The 19,336-nt window shown below is 36.0% G+C and overlaps 1 pseudogene; it reads left to right on the top strand.

Moving 5' to 3' along the window:
* The first annotated feature begins 13,132 nt into the window (after positions 1–13,132).
* LOC122745608 lies at positions 13,133–14,046 on the top strand (annotated as a pseudogene).
* The last annotated feature ends 5,290 nt before the right edge of the window (positions 14,047–19,336 follow it).

The raw sequence follows: 19,336 nt of genomic DNA, 5'->3' as shown, positions 1-19,336 counted from the left end.
GGTATGAATCCCAATTGGTCATAATGTATAACCTTTGTAATATGTTGTTGCGATATTTTTGCTAGTATTTTATTTAGTATTTTTCAATCCATATTCATTAATGAAATTGGTCTATAGTTTTTTCTCTACTTTTATTTTTCTTTGCTTAGGTATCAGTATAATATTTATTTCATAAAAGCAGTTTGGTAGAACCCCTTCTTTGCCTGTTATTCCAAATGATTTATTTAATATTGGAATTAGTTGGTCTTTAAATGTTTGATTGAAATCCCTTGGAAATCCATCTGGTCCTGGTATTTTGTTTTTTGTTTTTTGTTTTTTTGTTTGTTTTCCTTAGGAAGCTAGTCTAGCAGATGTTAATTCAGAAGGGATGTAGAGTTATCAAAGTATGATTCTCAAGTGATAAAGGGATGATTAAGATCAGAAAGAAAAGAGGATAGGTACACTGATGAAGCCTCAAACTTAGAAAAAAGGAGAGACTACATTCCACACATCAGGGAAAGCCTATGCAAAGGAATAGAGAGAAGATATATAATAGAATAGAAAGGGAACAGCAAATAGTCTAGTTTGGAAGGAAGGTGAAGTGTATATATTGAAGCATTGTTAACATGGTCTAGAAAATTAGGTTCAGGTCACATTTTGAGGTACTATAAATGTCCTAAAAGTTTTACAAGAATGATGAAAGATATAGGCAACACAGTGAATGACAGAACTGGTTTCCACATTTTTTTTACAAGCTATAAAAAATGGGTCAAATGGAATAAAATAAAATTTCATTGGGATGAATATAAATTCTATGATTGGGTTAAAAAATAGCTTTACCAATTATAAAAAGCAATAGAAATGGATAGATAGCATTTCCTATGTAATGTAAGCACATATAATTATATATTCAGTAGTGTGACTGACAAGTCAAGAAAGCTATTGCTATCCTAGGATATATTTTCCAGAAGGACATACTTTCCAGAGGCCAGCATTCTATTACATTTTATCTTGGTCAGACAAAGTTTGGAGTAAAGTAGTGTATTCTGAGTCCCCACATTTTAGTGTTACGTGGAATTACTTCTGTGTCCATATGGGACCAAGGAACTCTTAATTTTCCTGTCAGGAAAAAAAAAAAAAAAAGCTCCATCCTAGGGGATCATGACCTGTATAAAGAGACTTCAGGATTTTTTTTTTCCTTTTTTGAGATAATCATAGTTAAGCAATTTGTCCAGAGTTACACAGCTAGTAAACGTATGAGGTTAGATTTGAGTTCAGGTCTTCCTGACTCCAGGGCCATTGCTCTAGCCACTGTGATACCTAGTTGCTGCCTTTTTCTTTTCTTTCCTGTTTCTCAATAAAAACCTCTATGAGTCTTTATGCCTGGGCCCTAGGGCCCAGGGAAGAATCACTTTGGTTCCTGTACTGGGTCTCTCCAAAAGGGGATTAGAAAGGTATTCAGTGTCCAATGGAGATTATGTATAGGACAATTATTTCTTGAACTACAAAGAGAAAAGAAAGGCTTAAAAACAATACTTAAACGTATGCTTTTACAAAGACAAACCTTGAAATAGCAATTTATGTGTACTATTATCCTTTTCCAAAAAGGGTTTCATTTAAGATATTAAGGGAAAAACATTTAATGGAACCATTAAATAGACATATCACATTCATCTTTGATATTCATCAGCTGAACAGTTTCCTCAAGGTCTATGTCTTTTGGCACATCACATCAAGGCTTGGACTCATGTTCGTACCATTGATTTTCTCACTCTTTTTTGCGGGGGAGGGGAGGCAATGAGGGTTAATTGACTTGCCCAGAGCTACACAGATAGTAAGTGTCAATTGTCTGAGGCCAGATTTGAACTCAGGTCCTCTTGAATCCAGAGCTGGTTTTTTATCCATTGTGCCACCTAGCTGCCCCTCATTGGTTTTCTCTTCAAGGAGAACCTTTCATTTCACATACCATACCAAGATAAGGTCAAAATGGCTACATGATTTAGACATTAAAGGTGATATAATAAGCAAATTAGGAGAGCAAGGAATAGTTTACCTATCAAACCTATGGAGAAGGAAATAATTTATGACCAAAATAGAGATAGAAAACATTCTGAAATATGCAAAGGATCATTCTGATTACATTAAATTAATAAGTTTTTGCACAAACAAAATCAATGCAACCAAGATTAGAAGGAAAGCAGAAAGCATGGAAACATTTTTTACACCCAATTATTCTGATAAAGGCCTCATTTCTCAAATATATAGAGAACTGAGTCAAATTTATAAGAATACAAGTCATTCCCCTATTCATAAATGGATAAAGGTTATGAACAGGCAGTTCTCAGATGAAGAAATTAAAGCTATCTATAATCACATGAAGAAAAATTAAAAGGACTGATGATTAGAGCAATGGAAGTTAAAATAACTCTGATGTACCACTTCACACCTATCAGATTGGCTAATCTGACAAATAAGGAAAATGATAAATGTTGGAAAACATATGGAAAAATTAGAACACTAAGCATTGTTAGTAGAGCTGTGAACTGACCCATCCATTCTGGAGGACAATTTGGAACTATGTCCAAAGGGCAATCAAACTAAGCATACCCTTTGGTCCAGCAATATCAACACTAGGTCCCAAAGAGATCATCAAAAGGGGAAAGGTCTTAAATGTACAAAGATATTTATAACAAATCTTTTTATGCTGTCAAAGAATTGGAAATTGAATGGATGTCCATCAATTGGGGAATGACCAAACGAGTTGTGGTATATGTATATAATGAAATACTATTGTGCTATAAGAAATGATTATCAGGCAAATATCAGAAAAACCAGAAAAGTCTTACATGAACTGATGCTGAGTGAAACAAATAGAATTAGAACAATGTACTATAATGAACAATGTAATAGCAACATTGTGCAATGATCAACAGTGATAAACTTAATTCTGCTCAGCAATACAAATGTCAAAGACAATTCAAAAGACTCATGATGGAAAATATTTTTCACATCAAGAGAAAGAAGCATACTATTTTCACTTTTTTTCTTTGTTTCATCTTTCTCATTCTTTCCCCTTTTGTTCTGATTGTTCTTTCACAATATGACTACTGTGGAAATATGTTTAAATTGATCTTACATGTATAACCTATATCAGATTGCTTGCTGCCTTGGGGAGGAGGAAGGTGAGGGAGGGACAAATAATTTGATCACAAAAATCCAATAAAATGTAATGTTTAAAACTGTCTTTGCATGTAATTGGGAAGAAAATAAATATTCTTTAGTGTGAAAGGAAAAAATAAACGGTAAGCAATGAGAGTAAGATATGGGATATTTTATAAGTTAATAAGGGCCATTAATTAGTTTAAAAAAAAAGAAAAAAGAATTAGTTTGTATGCAGAGTATCAGATTTCAGCACCAGCTAAATATGAAAAAAGTTATAATTAATTATGAAATAATGTATTTTTCAATTTTGTATTCATATGAAAGATAAGGAAATAATGCTTTACCATTTGCATAGTAAAAAAAAGAAAGAGACGTTTTGTTTTTTGCTTTGTAGCTGCATATGCCTGCTTTTGCCATGATTTTGACACCAGCTGTGTATCACCATCTAGGAAGTCCCAAACTCTAAAATTCATGAGGTCACCTTGCAAGGCTGGGAATATTCATGGTCAGATCACAGTTTAGGTCACTGTGCTCAGGGGAAAAATTGGAAAACAACAACAAAAGAGAAAAAAGGAGTCTAGGGGCACAAGACTCAAGCTCAAGTTTTCAGTCCTCACAAGGCAGCACATAAACTGCTTCCATTTGGGAAGGAGAAGAAAGCACATCCATCCTCAGTCAAAATCCCCAAAAGATAGTTATATAATATATATTTTATGTAGGGGATGAAATAGAGAGTGCCTGTACTTAATATAACATAAAATGAGTGGTTCCTAAATGTTGTGACTTTCTTATTATACCACAAAAAGGCATTCTTTTTATATTGAAGTTATTGGGCAGCTCTTGCTCTCTCAGTGATCAATCTTTGACATAAGCACTTAATATTCCACTCTCATTTCTTGATGAAATCCTTTGAAAGTATGATGATTCAGAGATATACTTCTGATTTGATGACTTTTCTGGATGTTCAAAAAAACTTCTCTCAGTATTGTTGCAAGTGCATATTTGCTTTAAAAGCAGTGATAATGACACAAGGAGCTTTTTTATTTTCCCCCACTAAAGTAGCAAAATGTGATGAATTACTAAACTCATAGGAGCGCTAAGGTGTGAAAAGAATATAAGCTTTTCATTCAAGTTAGGGTTTTATTGGAATAAAATTATCATTTCCAAAATGCTGAACACCTTTGAGTTTCCAAAAGAGATTCATAAAATATAGAATTAATCTTTGATGGTATCAAAGAAGATTTTTACGGGCTGGTAGCAAGTAAAATCAAGGCTACTTTGAAAGATATTAGTGGTTTCATTTTACTTCATACTGACAGAAAAAAAGTGTGTTAACAATTCCTCAAAGTTTCTGTTTCAAAATGTTCAAAGAAATATCATAATTGTGGAATACATCCATGACTTGACAATGGAACTGCTTCCAGTTTTTTCCCCATCCTGTTCCAGTGAAGAAACCAGCACGACTATGTTCCAGTGCACATAGTTGTACTAAAGTCTATGCAACAGTATGAGTCTTTCTCTTTTGCTGGAAATTGGATAAAGGGATTTTTATAGGATACTTCATGAACATATGATTGTTGATAATGGAAAATCAATATTTGTATAAGCACCTCAGCTTTTTTTTAATTTAGTAACTCTTCAACAGGAAAGTAACTAGATTAATTTTATATGTATTTAATGCATTTTCAGGATGGACGGTGGTGCTGTGTGGACCAAAGGAAAGTGTTTCTGAAACCAATTGCTGAAGAAGAAATGGTGAGGATCAAAGAATTTGGTATGGCATATTACAAATTAAGTAAATATATTAATGATACACAATACAGTAAGAAAATTACCTTTAGCATATGGTCTCTCCATAGGATTAACTAAAGAGAAGAATAATTACTCTGGGATATAATAACTGATGGGTTTTTAGAAAGATTAATAAATACACAAATAAATTGCAATAGTAAGGGTTGGGGAGAATAAGCCTATGAATTTATTAGAGGTGATACCTGTTATACCTGTTAGTGAAACCATATAATGTATAGTCTTCCTCATGATAACTTCTCTAGAGTTTTAACTTAATTTTGTTTCACAAATATGTGAAGTACAACAGTACAAATAAAGTTGTATTTTCCCCCATCCAAGTTCACAAACCCTAGACCATACACTCCAGGTTAATAACCCCTGCTCAGAAGCTTTACACATTCCAGAATGAGCACATTCAAAGGTCAATGAGATAATTTAAAATTTAACCTTTTTATGAACAAGTCCCCCAAAGCATTCTCCTACTATATATAAATATTGACTCTGTTCAGCTTTAGAAGATAAGCACTCATTTCTGGCTTTGGGAAGGCTTATCTCTATTTTTTATCTAACACCCTTAGAGAAACAGTTAAAATTTAGTTCAAGCTAAAGGTATAGATAGATTTAAGAATAAGAGGGGGTTATTTTTCTTTGGAAAAATAGCTCTCAAGTGACTTTTATAAAGAAAAATATTATTTACTTGAAATATGATGCCAAATATATATGTCTTTCACCATGCTAATAGTGTATGTGTGTGTATATATGTATATATGTGTATGTATATATATGTATATGTGTGTGTGTATGTATTGTGGAAATGTTTTGATGACTAGCCTAATTTGGGGGGCTAATCTGACTGCAGGACTAATTCTGGGACTCTTGACTAACTGGCACACCAAGCTAATCCTCTAGCCAGGGCTGTGGCTGGGGGCTGGGGGCTACGCTTGAGCATCACGTGCTTCAGGCACAGGCTACACCAGAGCCTGGGCCTGGATGAGCCTGGGATCTCTCGAGATACCTCCACTCAAGGCAGAGGGGAGCTGGGGGCTTTTTTTCCCCCAGCTGTCTGACCTGGTATCCCATACAGCCCATGGGGCTTTTTGGCTCAGCTGAAGCAGATGGGAAGGGGCACCAGCACCTCCCACACAGAAGAGACCCTAAGGGCCTAAGGCTTTCTAATATCAGCCCAAAGGTAGGGTCCCTAAATCAAAATAAATCTCCACAGTATATACTTATGTATGTATGTGTATGTGCATATATATATATATATATACACATTCACATGTACATATATATATATATATATATATATATATATATATAACATTAATCTTTTCTGTGTATCCTTACTTCAACAAATAAAATTTCTACATTGTTATAAAATACACACACACACACATATTGCTATGACTCAATCTTAACATAAAAATGAAATGTTCAGATATGATAAATTATTGTTTTCATTTTTCCTAACTGAACGGTAGAGATATAAAGTTACTGGATTATAATATGTTCCTTTTGAAATCCTGTCACAAGCAAATTACTTTCTGGATTAGAACAGACCATATGATATTTGTCAGAATGTTGGCTGCCTGAATTTATTCCCGAAAAGTAAATTGTTTCATTTTGACGTCATTTTCCCAAATAATGTTTGTCTAAGCTTATGAAATTTCAATAAAAATTGATAATCTTCAAAGCAGGACACTTGATATACAAATAACATCAACTAAGATTAATTCTCCTAAGTCATTATAGGAGCAAAGGCTGAAGAAATCTTTGAAGTTGAGAATGCCATTAAAAGGGAAAGGGATGAAATTGAATACTTAAGTCCGGTCAGTCTCACTTACAACATTATACATGCCTGGCCAATTTTCAAGATATTGACTATTTGACTATAAAGACAAGGATTTTTTTCAGCAGCCAATTCTGTAGTACCTACATTTCATTATAACCATTTCAAATCATTCATTAATATCATTATAACCACTGTAAAAAGCATATAAGAAATCTCTAAGTTAAATTGTAATATTAATTTTTATCCCAAATTTATTTTTTAAAATATAAAGAGAGAGATTGTTAGAGGGAGGGTGATGGATGAAGTTATAGGGCATTTCTTCTTACTTTTTTTTTTCAGCAACAAAATAGTTATTTTATTTTCCAGTTATATGTAAGGGTGGTTTCAACATTCATTTTCATAAGATTTAGAGTTCCAAATTTTTCTCCCTCCTTCCTCCCTTTCCTCCCCCCTCCACAGATTGCAATCAGGTTAGATTATGTACAATCCACAAGTGTTCTTTTTATCAGTTCTTTCTATGGGGTACATAGTAAGCTTCCTCATTAGTTCCTTGGGATTGTCTTGGATCATTGCACTGCTGAGAGTAGTTAAGTCATTCACAATTGCTCATTGAACAATACTGCTGTCACTATGTACAATGTCCTCCTAGCTCTGCTCACTTCACTATACATCAATGTTCATTAGTCTTTACAGGTTTTTCAGGGATCATCCTGTTTGTCATTTCCTGTAGCACAAGACCATTCCACTACAATCACAGCTTTTTCCATCATTCCTCAGTTGATGGACATTCCCTTGATTCTCAATTCTTAGCGTCCACCAAGAGTTGCTATAAATATTTTTTGTACAATTTTCCCCCTTTTCTCTTTTTCATGATTACTATTGTTAACTGTTTCCCTTCCATCCTATTCCCTTACCCATGATACCTATTCTATTATCCATCTTCTTTCATCCTATCACTCTTCAAAAGGGATTTGCTTCTGTCTGTCCCCTCCCTCACTCTGCCTTTCCTTCTTTTGCCCCTCTCTCTTTATCCCCCTCCCTTCCTATTTTCCTGCAGGGTTAGAGAGATTACTCCATGCTATTGAGTGTGTACATTACTCCCTTCTTAGCCAATTCTAATGAGATTAAGGTCTTTGAACCTTTTCTGATGAGTGTAAAATTCATTTACTGCCCTGCTCCTCTCCCATCTCTTCCCCCACTCCATAAACCTTTTCCTGTTTCTTTCATATAGGATTTTACCTCTGCCCTTCCACCTCGCCCAGTGCATTCCCCTCACCCCTCAATTTAACCCTAAAGATGTCATCATGGGGCAGCTAGGTGACACAGTGGACAAAGCATCATCCCTGGACCCTGGGGAATCCCAGTCAAAACCCAACCTTAGACACAAGACAGTCACCCCCTGTATGACCCCAGGTATGTCCCCCAACTCCAATTTTTTAAGGTTCTTTAGGGACTTGTATTTGAAAGTCAAATTTGCCATTCAGTTCAAGTCTTTTCATCCCAAATATCTGAAAGTCTTTTTCATTAAAGTCACATTTTTTCTGCTGAAAGATAGTGCTGAGTGTTGCTGGGTAGGTGATTCTTGGTTGTAATCCCATTTCCTTTGCCCTTTGGAATATCATATTCCATACTCTCTGGTCCTTTAATGTAGAAGCTGATAGATCTTGTGCCATCCTGACTGGGGCTCCACAGTACTTCAATTCTTCCTTTTTTGGCAGCTTGCAATATTTTCTCCTTGACCTGAGAGCTCTGAAATTTAGCTATAATATTCCTAGGAGTTTTCCTTTTGGAATCTCTTTCTGGAGGTGATCAGTGGATTCTTTCAATTTCTATTTTAGCTTCTTCTTCTAGAATTTCAGGGCACTGTTCCCTGAGAATATCTTGGAAGATGTTGTCTAAGCTCTTTCCTTGATCATGATTTTCAGGTAGACCAATAATTTTCAAATTATCTCTCCTGGACCTATTTTCCAGGTCAGCAGTTTTTCCCAGAAGATATTTCACATTGCCCTCTATTTTTTTTATTCATTTAGATTTGCTTTATTGTGTCTTGATTTCTCATAAAGTCACTGGCTTCCATTTGTTCAATCCTAATTCTTAGGCAATTATTTTCATCAAAGAGTTTTTGTACCTCCTTTTCCATTTGGCCAATTTGACTTTTCAAGCTGTTGACTTTTTTCTCATGTCTTTCCTGCATCACCCTCATTTCTCTTTCCATTTTTTTCCTCTATCTTTACCTCTACCTCCTTTATCTTCAAAGTCCTTTTTGAGCACCTCTATGGCCTGAGACCAATTCATATTTTTCTTAGAAGCTTTACATATAGGGGCCCTGATGTTGACAGCTTCCTCTGAGGTTGCCCCATGGTCTTCTTTGTTACTGAAGAAACTTTCTATGGTCTTCACCTTTCTCTGTCAGCTCATCTTGCCTTTCTTTTACTAGACTTTTAGCTCCTTAAAGTGGGTCACTGTTTACAGGCTGCAGTATCCCAAGCTTAAGAAGTCCCAGGTGGTATGATTTAAGGAGAATCAGGTTCTTCACTTGCCTGGCATGTTCCCTGGTCCTTAGATGACCCCAAACCAACTTGCTAATCAACCAGCTTTGTGTGTTGTGGTTATTAGCTCCAATGAGCCTGTGCCCCTCCCCTACCTGGGCCACTGCTACTCGAGCCTAGCTCCTGGTTCTCAGCAGGGGTGTAAAATCCAAGTTCTGTCTTAGCACCAGCATAGACCCCTGTAGTCTTCCCCCTGCCCAGGGCTCAGCCCACGCACCAGACTGTGAGCTTAGTTCCAGACAACACTGATTCTTCAGCTGATTCTGGGGATCTCCTTCTCTGGTGAGGCCTTCCTGGGACTGGATCTGTGTCAGGGTGACTGTGGGGTTGGGCTCGACTCTTGTATCTTCACAGCAGCTCCCTCCTTCCAACCTTCCAAGCTGTTCTTGGTTAGAAGATGATTTCAGCACATTCTGTGAGTTTTGCTGCTCCGGGCATTTTCCTATGGCATTATTTGGATGTTATTTGGATGTTTTTTGGAGAGGTCATGTCATGAATTCGGGAGCTCACTGCCTTTCCTCTGCCATCGTGGCTCTGCCCCAGAAGTCCAGGCATTTCTTCTTACCAGAAATACAAATCTTTTTAAAATTTGGAAAATTTTGCTTGGAGGACCAGAATTCTTTTCAAGAATTTTAAAATATGGCATGCCAAATACCGATTTAGCATGTTTTCCCTTTAAGCAAAATGAAACATTATTTTAAGTAATTTTAAAAATCAAACATACAATAACTAGGTTTTTGGTTTTGTTTTTTTTTTTGCAGGGCAATAAGGGTTAATTGACTTGCCCAGGGTCACACAGCTAGTAAAAGTCAAGTGTCTGAGACCAGATTTGAACTCAAGTCCTCCTGAATCCAGGGCTGGTGCTTTATCCACTGTGCCAACTAGCTGCCCCATAACTACGTGTTTTCCACAACACTGCTGTAATGTTTAGTTCAACAAAACCTAATAGGCTTCAGAGGAGATGCAAAATATGGGTTATTAGATTCTACATGGCCAGCTTATTTTTTGCTTAATAGTTCTGCCATTTCAAATTATATCAAATTATAACTTAGTAGGGAATAACTTTATAAAGCAAGTTTATCTGATGCTAGTAACAAATTCAAATTATATCATCTTTCTTGTAATAAAAGCCATGAAATTTCTGTAAAGACAGCATTGTACACTTATATTATATAATTTATATAGTTATATAAAATCAAATTACTGGAATTTAACAGAATTGTTACTATAAAAATAACATTTGGCCTAAATTAGTGTGATTCCCTTTTCTATTTTCTGATCTGGAAAAGGAAAGAGAAATTATACTCATTCTAGAGATATCCTCTAGAATAGATAGTTATGAAAATAGTTTTAATAGGTTTAAACTTCTAATACCTACAGGAACAAAAGTGTGGTAGTATGTGTAAAATGGCTTAAAATTTGGAAACTGTCATAGTAAAATGAAAAATCATATGCTTAGGGCAAAGTTGGTATTACCAGCTTCCCTGACAGATCAAGAAGTGATCAATAAAACCTTTTCCCCCTAGAATGAATAGCATCTTAAAAATAGAATTATAATATCTAGCCCTAGCTGGCATTAATATTTTCTTTTATATTTATAATATGTGTATATAGCAAGACCTAAGATTTCATTGGTAGATAAAATCTCTTAATATGGAATCTCACTTCAATAATATGTATCAACCCTTTGTTTTATACTCTTATAGAAATAAACTTATTTAAATGACTGGTTCAAATTTGCACAGCTAAATGATACCAACCACTTGACAAAGCAGTGGGGGAATTAAAGGGGTTGACAGAAAAAACAATCAACCAGTAATTTGTGAATTAGGTTTTGAAGATCATTCTGCTGTGGTTCCCCTCCTCTTCCCTCTTGAACTATTAAATGATTGATTGGCAGAAGGGTGGAAGATGGAGTAGAGAAAGGAAGCACTTGAATAAGAAGACCAGTTAGGAGTCTCTTGCAATAGCCTAAGAAAGATGTGATGAGAGTCTGAACTAGGGAGGTGGACATGTGAGCTGGGTTGTTGTTGATTTATATCTTTCGATGTTTTTTTCAGTTACTAAAAATCCATTTTTTCTTCATCACACTCCCTTTCCATTGAAAAGGTCAAAATACTCTTGTAATGAAAAACTCATTCCTACATTATTTCATATGCAAAAGTAAATATTTTTATCTTCAACCTGATATCATTACCTCTCTGTCAAAAGGTAGGTATCATGTTTCTTAATAGACCCTCTGAAATTGTGGTTGGTAATTGTGGTGTGTTTTTTCACAGTTCTTAAGTATTGATCTTGGTCTGGGTTGTGTGATCACAGAAGAAACAGATCAGAGAATTAAAAATATAGTTTCTTGCCTTGATCCCATTCCTTTTTTTTTTCTTTGTAAATGGGAAGGCAGGTGGAAGACAAAATTATAAGAAAATATGAAGTAGGAGGATGGCCTCTGAGAACAGGATGGCCTGGAACAGTGCCAATAATATCACCAGCTTTTGTTTTTTTTCTTAGCCAGGCTAGGTGGGAAGAGAGCAAGCAGACCCTAGGTATGAGAAATACTGAGAATAGTATTTTTCCAGAATCCAAGATGGGAATCAAATTAAATTACTAGATTTATGTCTTTCTTCACTCTTCAAAGATTCCTAGTCAAGGTGTATGACTTTGATTCAGAAGTAAAACCATTTTCCTGGTCATTCATCCTTATCATTAGCTTACATCCTCCACTTAAAATACTTCTTGTCAAGCATATTTATATTAAAAAGTTCATCACAAATAGCAAATAGTGAATAAACCGAATTATTGAAGAAAACAGCAAACAGAAAGCAGATAAATCATGAAGATTAGAGTATAGCTGAAAACACATGGTATTGGATGAGTTCTTTATATGGGAGTGAGATAAGATGTCAGCTCAACCAAAAAAGAAAGTCATATCACATTCAAAAGGAAATTCTTTCTTCAGTATCTCTAAGAAGGCAAGCTGAAAATCAAGGATGTTTTGAAATAAATTTTGCTTTTTCATGTTAAAATTTTTTAGCTTACTGTATCTTTACACTTCCTTTGTGCCATAATCCTATATGTTTATAGTTTCCTTGTACATAGCAAGATTTTTTGAAATAAACTACATTCAAAAGGCATCATCCATTAAAATTGGAAAAGCTCTACTCTTTTGGGAAATTTACAAAATAATTTTTAATTGCATACTGAGTAACAAATTGTACTTAATAACTCTAACTAATATTTATATAGCACTACTTGTCAGGCACCTCATTTGTACCTCACAAGAACCTTTGGAAGGAGGTGTTATTTTAACCCCATTTTATAGATGAAACTGAAGAAAAGAGGTTCAGTGAATTGCCCAGGGTCATACATCTAGTATCTGAAGTCATATTTGACCTAAAATCTTCCAGACTTTTGATCCAGTGCTATATCCTCTGTGCCACATAGCTGATATACTTATGGTATATATAAATAAATTTGGTGAACCAAACAAATTTAATCAAAATAATTACATTTAAAGTCATTAAATAAATCAACAAAATTATTTTTTACTAAGGAAGTAAAATAGAAATCTTTCTTGTTGTCATAGAAGACTTTATGATACTTCCAGTAATAATTCTCAGTCTGATCTGTTAATATTAAAGTAAATCGTATTGATGTTTCAATGCATATAAAACATAAACCTTAAATACATATAAGAATTAACCTTCAGATGTCTGTTGTAATTATTATAATTGAGTATAAATTCTCTCCAGAATATATTTTGTAAAATCTATAGTTATTTCTCATGAGATTATTTTTCTTAAGAATGTTGAGATGCTGCCTCTGCAGTCATTCGCTTGGGAAGAGGTTGGTGGGAGCTTGAATGGCTCCCGGGCTGTATCCCGCTTCTCCCTGTTACCAAGATGCCATGGACGACCAGGAGCTGATCGAATACTTTAATTCCCAAATGAAAGAAGATCCTGGTGTGGCTTCTGCTGTAGCTGCCATCCATACCTTGCTTGAGTTCTCAAAGAGAGACAAAGGGGAGACAATTCAGATTTTGAGAGCAAATCTCCAAAATGCCATCACAATCCTGTGCAGCAAAGACTCTTCTGTTGCCGTCTCCTCGGGTGGAGAGCTATTCCTTCCATTCATCAGTCTCACCTCACTGGAGTTCTCAGATTACTTCCTCAGGAGTATCTCACTGTCCTGAAGTAAAATTGCCATAATTGTATCAAAAATGGAGCTAGGATCTTAACTCATGCCTACTCCCGAATGGTGCTCAGGGTCCTAGAGAAACCAACTGCCACCAAGAAATGCTTCAGCGTGTATATCACAGAGTCCCAGCCTGACTTCTCTGGGGTGAAAATGGCAAAAGTTCTCAGCAGTTGGAATGTGCCAGTCACTGTGATTTTAGATGCTGCTGTTGGCTACATCATGGAGAAAGTGGGTCTTGTGATAGTTGGTGCAGAAGGAGTTGTTGAAAATGGCGACATTATTAACAAGATTGGCACCAATCAGGCAGCCACCTGTGCCAAAGCACAGAACAAGCCCTTCTATGTAGTTGCAGAAAGTTTCAAGTTTGTCCGACTTTTTCCTCTGAATCAGCAAGATGTGCCAGAAAAATTGAAGTACAAGGCAGACACACTGAAGTCTCTTGAAACTGGACAAGATCTCAAAGAACACCACCCTTAGATTGACTACACCGTGCCTTCCTTAATCACATTACTGTTTACAAACCTTGGGGTGCTTCCACCCTCAGCGGTCAGTGATGAACTCATCAAACTTTACCTCTAGTTTCCGGCCTTCTTTGACCATGAAGTTTACCAGAAGCACAGGGAGATGAACCAAAACAAAGTGGAGTAAATAAAACTTCCAAGCATTATGTACTATTTCAAACCAAAAAAAAAACAAAAAACATTGAGATGCTGAAAAGGAAAAGGACCCATTTGTAACATCCCTTTTCCCCCTACAAATAAAAGTAGAAAGATAGATTATGTAATGTCACCAAATTATTTGGATTATAAAATTCTTATATTCCATACCTTAAGTCAGCAAAATAAAATTGAAACTTAGGTTTACAATTAGCCATAGAGATTAGTTGTGAATGTTAGAAAAATCCAAGTTTGATTCTGTTATGGGTATGATGAAAGTGAATTTTTAATGAAAAATTATTATAAACAAATACATTCCCTTAAAATTTTAGATTCTGTTAAACAATTCTATAAAGATTGTTATTTTCATATTAAGCATAAAATGTGTCTATTTGTTTACTTTGGATTCACTTAGCCTATCATTTTCCATAGAGCAGATTTCCTAAAGCTAAACGATTTTTAGTTTATTTTAACTTGTTGGGTTTGGTTCAAGGGAATGTTTCCTTTCCCTTCCCCCTTCTTGTCACCTGCCCAAGACACTGTTACTAGTTCACTGTGTTTTGACTAACAATAAAAATAATAAATGTCATAAAAAACAGTTTTGTCAGAAGCTTACAGTCAGAAATATCATAACACATGGCGGCACCAGCTGGGATTTTAGAAATCTAGGATGATCATATGAGTCTTCATTAAAACAAAAACTAGTTTATTATGTATGTTTACTATAATTAAATGGATTTGAAATTGGAATGGATGTTTCTTGGAAGGAATTTTTAAAATCCCTACCTAAGTTTTTTCAGTATTACTTCCCCTACTCCCCAATTTGCCCTCTTCCCCTTTTTTCTGCTGGGAGAAAGACATCATTTTAAACCATTTAAAAAGAAATATTTCCAGAATTTAATATGTACCAATGGGGAAAGATGGTAATAATCTGCTTTCCCTTTCTTCTGGCACTCACCAAACAAGATATTTGTTATCAGAAAAAAAATAGATCCCCTATGCTCCAAAACCCCTTGGAAGAAGGGTGTGTATGAATATACATATGCATATATGTAAAGTACATAGGCTTCACCAAACTGCCAAATGGATCCATGTCTCAAAAAAGGTTAGGACCCCCTTTCCTACATTTTCTCATCATAATATCATCAGCTTCTTTGGATTAATTACTATATCTATGTCAATAGTTCCTGTATTTATACATATATAGGTAAATATGCATATATACATACATATTTTTGCATACACAAATGTAAAAGTAATTTGAATAATGATGTAAATTATATATATGTAGTTGATGAGATCAAAAAGAGAGAAAGTAAAGAAAATGAGGTCCTGAGGACTGGGGCAAGCTGGGGTTAAGGACAGGATGGAAAGAAAGCTCCTCTCATGTCAGCTTCTTTCCAATCTCATTCTCCCTTTAGCAATCTGAATTGAAATTGGCATCACCCATCTTTTCTCTTGAAGCTGGAAGTCAAAAGTACCCAGTGATAGCAGAGAATGAAGAGATTGGAAGAAATCAAAGAAACTAAAAAGACTGGAGTTCTCTCTTCTTTCCCAAACTCTAATCTGCTCCTCACACAGGCATAGGGCATTAATCTCTACCATTTGAGGAAAGAGTCTCAGACCAGTGGACTTCAAGATTGTGTTATATTTCTCTCCTAGGGCTAAAAATCTGTGCTGTACCTTGTAAAAACCAGCTAAGGTAAATTCAAAACCTATAAGTAAATATTTTAACCACAAGCATCAGTGCTTTAAAACTACAAGGGTCCTTCACAAAGATCAGCTGACCTAAATCCTAAACTTGTAACTATATTTTGACCACAAGTATCAGCACTTTGAAACAACAAGGGTGGTTTTCTTGGCATCACAGGAGTATAGGATGTGTTTAGGAAAGACTAGTACCTGTGATATGAGGGTTGTCCAGCCCTTTTCATGTCTGCTTTCCACTTTTCTTGTTCACCCTGTGAGAATTGGAACCACCCCCCCTGCTGAGAGGGACATTGTGAGAATCAGGCCTGAAAAGAAAACATGTGACTTCGGCATCCGGAAGTGACCTTTCTGGGCTTTTGAAGGTTGGATTAGCTTCCAGAAGTTGTGCCTAATGCCTGTGGGTAGTGTCAGTCAGTGCTAGCAGCCAATTAGCTTGGAGCTGTGTGTGAGCACAGCCCTGCTTCCTGTTTCACAGGGGGCTTCTGGGAGAAGCAGCTAAAGATCTGGGACTTTTCATCGGAACTTTGGCTTGGTGGCAGGACTTCACATGGGCTGATAGGAAAGGAAAGTTTTTTTCTCTCTGGCTGATTATAGCAAATTAATCTAAACTAGGTTTTTCCATTGTAAGGGCCAATATTGGGGTTCAGAAAATGAGGGAGCTCTAGGTCCCAAAGTTTCCTCCCTTCCAAAACTGCCTTTTTTAGTTATTTCCTCTTTAACCAGCCGCATTTCCACAAACAAATCAAGTTTTTTTCATGGGGATAAAAATATATTACAATGATGAACATAATAATGCCAGTGGCAGGGTATAGGGATAAAGAAAAATGGATAAGCACCCTGGCTGTTAGCAAAGACTGACTCAAAGCCCCAAACTTGCTTGCAGCTCAGTTAATTCGAAGGAGCTATACTAGTTTCTATAAACACACCACGTGGGGTCTGTAGTTTTCTATGGGAGTCCCAAACCTGACGTGCAGCACCCCATCCTCAGTCTGCTCTTGGAAGCTCACCAACAGGAAATCAAGAGCTCCTAGCCTCAGCATTTCTCTTTTCTATCTTTTCTCTCCCTCCCCCAAAAGGGAGGTTCTTCAAGTCGCACAGCTGAGATTAGTCCCGCTGCTGATGCCAGCTATGTCACTCAGGGCAGGCCAGATATGGCCTATATCTAATCATCCCAAGTAGGTACTTAGTCAGTTTTTCAAACAATACTAAATCAGGTGGGACCCCTGGGCATCTGCCAAATTCTGTTATTTTATCACAAAATGCTATAAGGAATCTGTCCTCAATCTGTTTCTCTTCCCTAAATTATAATACACTTTAATAAATACTTAAAAGCCTAAACTCTTGCTGAATTGATCAGTAAATCTTGGCTAATTTCTCCCCCACACTGGGGTCAGGTCAGGTAACCACACATTAGATTTTAAACATCACAGCTAGAATTTTATGCTTTACAATCCTATTCACCCAACTTTCACCTCTGGCTCCAATAAGGTGTAACATGTGCAGCAGTCACATCACAGTAAACCATTTTAGAAGATAAGTTAATCAAGTTGAGGATAACTGAGGGGTAACAAATCCTTTAGTGAGTTAGGGGTTGTCTACCACAAGCATGTGAAGACATTTTTTTCCAATGGCCATGGAGGCAGTGGAAGCAGGCACTGTGGAATGCTTAGCACTTGGCTAAGCAGTCCACAGACAGAGCACTAAGGCAGAACTCTGTTGTTTTGCCCATACTTATATCCTGATTGTGGTCCTTGGTGGCAGTCCTAGGGAAAGAAGGGCACTAGCACACTTGAGCTTGGGGCCTCAGAGCAACAGCACAGAGGCTTGGGGCCTCACCATTCCAGCACAGAAAAGAGTGTTTGTGGTCTCTTACAGACTGGAGCACAGGCTAGGAGAGTTGTAAAGAAAACTCTCCTTAGATCATACCACCTTGAAATAATTTAAAATTTATAGTCCCTAGAAGTTTTCTCTGAAAACAGAATGCCACAAAACCCCTGAAGCTTGATACAGTGTACCCTCCACCCTGGAAGTAGAACCCCACTTGAACACTTTAAAAGTCAAGAAATAGGCTGGGGAAATGAGCAAACAACAAGAAAAAAAAAACTGACTATACAAAGTTACTATGGTGACAAGAAAGATCAAAGCACACTCTCAGAAGAAGATAACAAAATCAAAACTCCTACATCCAAAACCTCAAAGAAAAATACAAATTGATCTCAGGATATTTCAAAAAAGGATTTTGAAAATCAAGTAAGAGGGGCAAAAGAAAATTCAGAAGATCAATTATATATATGTGTGTGTGTGTGTGTGTGTGTGTGTGTGTGTGTAATTATTATTATGCCCAATTATATATCTATAAATCTAACAAACTAGGAGAAATTGGTGAGGACCAAGTTTATGTATATTTGTGTGTGTATATATATATATGCATATATATACACACATATACATATATGTGTGTATGTACATATATTTTTTTCCCTTAGTTTGTAAGATTTATTCACAAACACAGATATATGTACACACATGGAGCTTACTGATAGTTTTTTCATTTTTCTTAAAGACAGGATTATTTAAGTATTCTATTTCCTCTTCTGTTAATCACATATTTTAGTATAGTATAGTATACCTTTTATTCTATCTGTCATACCTCATTATCTCTATATAGAATACTTAACCCTGTCTTCTTGAGTCTCTTGCTGTATTATTATTTTGCATAGCATAACCTGTAAACCCCCAGCCTTGCATTACTCCCATCTGCTGCTAAATAAAAACCTCAAGAAAAGTATTGAAAAATGATAACTTGGTCCACTACAAATTGATGTTACAAAATCTCAACTGGGACCTCACTGCTGCAAGGAAATACTTTTTATTTCTCTCAATTAACTATCACAATCACCATAGTAGTTTTTTTCCCCCAAAATGATTATTCTTTTCTTAAGCCTCCCATATCAACTTCTCTCCCCATCCCCTCAGTTTTGAACTGTGCCTCACATTTTGCTAAAAACTAATTAAGGAAATTAGCTGAAAGCTTCCTCTTCTCTCCTCTGATCTCACATTACCCAGCTATCTTTGGCCATCATATATCCTTCTTCACTTCTGACTCACATAAAATGGTGACCTTTCTACTTGTCAAGGCAAAACTCTCAGCATACACAACTGATTCCATTCTCTTTTGTATTCCCCAGAAGATTGTCCCATAGATCATCTCTCTCTCTCTCTCTCTCTCTCTCTCTCTCTCTCTCTCTCTCTCTCTCTCTCTCTCTCTCTCTCTCTGCCCTGACTGCTTTCCTACTTTCTACAAATATGTCTTTGTCACCCCATTTTCAAAAATAAATTTAAAAAACCCTTGCTTGACCTTTCTATGCCTGCTTGCTATTTTTAAATATATATCTTTTCTCTATTTTATGGCTAAACTTGAAAACACAATCTATATCAATCTACATATAAATGCCTCCAATTCCTTTCCTCTCTTTAACTCTACATTATGGCTTCTGGCCTTA

The sequence above is a fragment of the Dromiciops gliroides genome, chromosome 3 (genome assembly GCF_019393635.1).
Source record: "Dromiciops gliroides isolate mDroGli1 chromosome 3, mDroGli1.pri, whole genome shotgun sequence".
Taxonomy (NCBI): domain Eukaryota; kingdom Metazoa; phylum Chordata; class Mammalia; order Microbiotheria; family Microbiotheriidae; genus Dromiciops; species Dromiciops gliroides.
The sequence above is the reverse complement of the archived record's forward strand: the minus strand, read 5'-3'. Positions and strand labels throughout refer to the sequence as shown.